The following is a 5,146-nucleotide window of genomic DNA, read 5'->3' as shown; positions in this document are numbered from 1 at the left end:
ATACCTTGCATTTTATTACAGTATGATGAGAAGTACTAAAACCGCGTTGTTGTTACGTGCACTCAATTGTTTCCTCTTCTTTCATTTTCCTAGCAGCTTCTATTGAAATTGAAGGTTGGCTTTTGTCTTTCATGCTCAGCCAGTTTTTTTATTCAAGGCCATCATATTTGTTTTTTCTTCTATTTCTTAGTACATTCTCCCCAACTCTCAAATCCATTTGTAAAGAAGAAATACTGGCTTCGGAGCTGATTAGTGGACCTTTTCTAAGAGCATAACATAACTAATAAAAAGCTTTCAAGGGCCAAGGGATTAAGTACCTTTCTGCTCATCTTTCAGCTTCCAGTCTAACTAAGAAATCATGGTTCCAGAAGTAGTGGCTGGAGCGTTTCTATCCTCTTTTCTCTCTGTTCTGTTTCATAGGATGTCTTCCCGTCAGGTTCTTGACTTCATTAGGGGACGGAAAAAAACCAATAAGCTGCTTGGGATGTTGAAAATGAAGCTGAGATCGGTTAATGCACTGCTAGATGATGCAGAGGAGAAGCAAATCAGAAACACAGCAGTGAGAGAGTGGCTTGACGAGCTTAAAGATGCTCTCTATGAGGCAGATGACCTGCTGGACGAGATCAACATTAAAGCTCTGCGATGCAATCTGGAAGCTGAACCCGGAAGCAGCAGCACAAGTAAGATTACAATCCTAAATTCCACTTCCTTTGATGAGATCGAAAATGCTATCGAACCCAGGATAGTGGAGATTCTTGACAGATTAGAACTTATTCTAAAAGAGAAAGTTGATCTGTGCATTAAAACAAGTGTTGAAGGTAGACAACAAGCCACATTACCTACAACATCTTTGGTAGAAGACAACAGTGTGTATGGAAGGGATGGGGACAAAGATACTATTATCGAATTATTGCTATCGAATGATGGAGAGAATAATAAGATAAGTATCATTCCTATTGTGGGCATGGGTGGGATTGGAAAGACCACCCTTGCTCAACTGGTATACAAAGATCTTAGAGTGAAGCAACATTTTGACCTTCAAGTATGGGTTTGTGTTTCAGAAGAGTTTGATGTTGTTCGAATAACGCAGATAATTTATGGGGCAGTTAGTTCACAAACTTGTGACATGACAGACCTCAACCTACTTCAAGTTAAACTTCAGGAGGCTTTGACAGGGAAGAAGTTTCTCTTTGTTTGTGATGATGTTTGGAATGAGAATTATATCCAATGGGATTTGTTAAGGCGTCCCTTTGAGTCTGGAGCACATGGAAGTAAGATCATCGTCACAACGCGCAATGAAGGTGTTGCATCTGTTATGGGTACTCTTCCAACTCACCATCTCATGGAAATATCTGACGATAATTGTTGGTTATTATTTGCAAAACATGCCTTCAAAATTGAAGGTCGTACTGAAAATTCAAAACTGGAAGTGATTGGAAGAGAAATTGTTAAGAAGTGTAAAGGCCTTCCTTTAGCTGCAAAAGCACTTGGGGGTCTCTTACGCTCTAAGGTAAATGAGGATGAATGGAAAAATATATTGAGAAGTGACATATGGGAGTTGTTAGACAAGAACGTTAACCTTCTTCCAGCTCTGTGGTTGAGCTATCATTATCTACCTCCGCATCTTAAGCGTTGCTTTGCATATTGTTCCTTATTTCCAAAAGATCACACATTTATAAAATCGAAATTGGTTATGTTGTGGATGGCTGAAGATCTCTTACAACCTAGAAAAAAGAAAACGGCGGAAGAAGTTGGAGAGGAGTATATTGATGATCTCATCTCACGGTCATTTTTTCAACAGTCATCAAGCATTCAATCGTTCTTTACTATGCATGACCTTATCCATGATCTAGCAAAGTTTGTGTCGGGAAAATTCTGTGTTAGGTTGGAGGACAGTGACTCACTCAATAGCGTGATTAAAACCCGTCATCTTTCATTTATGAAAAAAACAGATTGTCATGCCTACAAGAAATTTGACGATTTAAAGTATTTGCACACCTTCCTACCATTATCATTGCTACCTATATGGGCAGGAAAATTTCGAATGCTGGACCTACATCATCTATTGCATACATTACAATATGTAAGAGTTCTCAACTTATCAAGGTATGATATTAGGGAACTACCCGATTCCATTAGCAACTTGATACATCTACGGTATTTGGATATGTCCTATACTTTGATTCAAAAGTTACCAGATTCTGTGTGCATTTTGTATAATTTACAGACGTTATTGTTATCATGGTGTCTTGCTCTTGCTGAGTTGCCAACTGACTTGGGAAAACTAATAAACTTTCGTCATCTTGATATAAGAGGTACAAAGTTAGAAAAGATGCCACCAAAGATGGGCAAACTGAAAGATCTCCAAACGTTAAGTGACTTTGTCTTGGACAAAGATCATGGCGATGACATCGCCGAGCTAAAGGAATTTCAACATTTGCATGGAACACTTCGTATTGCTGGCCTTCAGAATATTGTTCATGCCGAGGATGCTTTAAAGTCCAATATGAGGGAGAAGGAGCATTTGAATGAACTAATTTTGCAATGGGGATGCAATAGTAACGATTCAGAAAAAGATAGGCAGGTGCTCAACAACCTCCAGCCCCATACAAACCTAAAAGAACTCACAATTTGTTCTTATGGGAGCACCAGCTTTTCGAGGTGGTTAGTAGATTGTTCCTCCAATCTTGTTTGTCTTCGACTCAAGCGATGTGAAAATATTTTACTCCTGCCACCATTGGGACAGCTACCCTTGCTCAAAGAGCTTGAAATTGATGGGTTAAATGGAGTGGTGTCGATTGACAATGAGTTTTATGCTGATGATACTTGTGCAATTAGGCCATCATTTCAATGTCTTCAAATGTTGAAACTAAAAAATATGTTGGAATGGGAAAAGTGGTCTTATGAAGGTGGAGGTTTTCCTAATCTTCGTGAGCTTCGTCTGCTGAAGTGTCCCAAGCTAACCGGTATATTACCGTTAGACTACTTCCCAAGCCTTAATATGCTCAAGTTATGTGGAGCCGGTCTAGAATCCGTCACTAATATTTCACAGGAGCTCATCTTGACAGACTTAACAGAGATATATATCAATGAATGTAAGAAATTGAGGTCATTGCCAGAACAGATGCAGGCCCTTCTCCCATCTCTCCAGTCTATGTCCATAGAAAACTGCCCAGAAATGCACTCATTTTTTGAAGGTGGATTACCTTCAAAGTTAAAATCTGTTTCCATCCGTTCTTGCAAAAAGCTCATTGCAAATCGTGTGCAGTGGAATCTACCAAGACTCACCTCTCTCAGACACTTGACAGTCAGCTTCGAAGAGTGCGAAGCAGTAGATTCATTTCCGGAAGAAGGGCTGCTGCCTTCCAGTCTTACTTCTCTATGGATCTCCAGTCTTTTGAATCTTAGTACCATAGAAGGCGAGTTGACACACCTGACCTCTCTTCAAGAGTTGACAATTCAGATGTGCCCTGAGCTGCAGTGGTTGCCAGATGAAGGGCTACAGACTTCTCTCTCTCATCTACAAATCTCGGAATGTCCTTTGTTAAAACAACGGTGCCAACGAGAGACAGGGGAAGACTGGCCCAAGATTGCTCACATCGACAACATAGAGATCGATGGGAAACAAATATGATTTGCAATATCTTGATGCATGGGTTCTTCTAGTTCTCCTAATGGTAATTATTCAATTCTCTCTGGGGTACTAGTAGTTCTGCAGTCTGTACTTCTAAGTTTAATTTCAGTAGTGAATATAGTGGTGTTTACTTCTTTGTCACTGTGAAACATATTGATACTCTATATTTTCTTAAGCCAATTTCCTCCCATCTACTTTATAATATACCTGCCATTGATTTTCTGTTTTATAAAGGTTTGCATGGTAATGCTCAATGCATGCATCCCTGCATATTGGTCACTGAGTTTAAATCTACCAAACTTTAAATCTAGCATGTGTATGTCATAAGTCATTTAGTTTTTACAGATTGCTATCCAAGTTGGGGGCATTTAATCATCACAACAGCAATTCAAAAATTCTAATTGCAAATGACTCCAAACTTTGGATGTCTAACTATCAGTGTCTTCAAAACGTTCAATTCTGAACGTTTAAATACCTCATAATGATGTTTGTTCTTCTTTATGAAAATATGAGGCCTGTTTAAATACCTCATAATGATTAATGAGCTAATTTCAGTTCCTGATCCGAAATTGTCAATTTTGCCTTTTTGGCATATCTGAATCTATTGTGGAAAGCTGCAATTGTAAGCTCCTTGCATTGATGCTGAAAAGATTGTGGATTTTGAAATAAATTTTCTATTCTTTATATGATGAAGAAGGAGCCTTTGAATGGACTAGTTTTGCAATGGGGATGCAATAATAAAGACTCATTTGACTCTTATTGAGTGGTCAAATAATATCGGATTTATGTATTTTTTGCAAAGATGATATTTGAATGAATATCTATAAAATAGATGGCTAGTATTCGTAAATCTACAATACGGAGAGGCCCTATAAGGGTGTCCCTCAAATAAGTTATTTAAGAGATTCTCAACTAAAGCTTTATATATATACAATTCCCGTCTATTAAGAGATCCCTCAAGTCATTTAACAAATTTTTTTTAATGATCCAAATTGTCTATATATATACTTTAATGGACTAACGATATTTTACACCATCGTGGTTTAGGTTTCATATCGAAATGGGCCATGAGGTTTCAATTTCATCAATTTGATACCCAACGTTTCAAAATCTGACCAATTTACACTCTCAGTTAGATGTTGATGTCACAAATTTGGAACAAAAAAAAACTAAAAACCCAGCCCCTCTCCTTTGACCAACACAGCCGCACGTTCCCCAGTCCCTCCTCCGGAAAGGGATTGATCTTGTTTGGCTGGATCAAATACTAATCAGGAAAGTTTTTGTATTAATTCACAAATATTTTTAAACTTATGGGTCTTTTTTCTTTGTTAAGAAAGATGTTATACGAAGTTTCCTCTTTCACGAAAAAAACAAAAATATATACGTAATGTATTTGAAAATAAATACGGAAATACAATTGAAACTTCCTTCTTTTCCTTTTTTTCTTTTTCCTCTTTGATTCGAAAATATTGAAAGTTGTTCAATCATATGAACTGTCATGCATACAAAATC

The 5,146-nt window shown here is 37.7% G+C and overlaps 1 pseudogene; it reads left to right on the top strand.

Annotated features, from left to right (window-relative positions):
• Positions 1-212: 212 nt before the first annotated feature.
• LOC103328167 (putative disease resistance RPP13-like protein 1 pseudogene) lies at positions 213-3,809 on the top strand (annotated as a pseudogene).
• Positions 3,810-5,146: the final 1,337 nt, after the last annotated feature.

This window comes from Prunus mume, linkage group LG1, assembly GCF_029339155.1.
Source record: "Prunus mume cultivar Tortuosa linkage group LG1, ASM2933915v1, whole genome shotgun sequence".
In the NCBI taxonomy this organism is placed as follows: domain Eukaryota; kingdom Viridiplantae; phylum Streptophyta; class Magnoliopsida; order Rosales; family Rosaceae; genus Prunus; species Prunus mume.
Note: the sequence above shows the minus strand (reverse complement) of the source record. Positions and strands in the feature narration are given on the sequence as shown.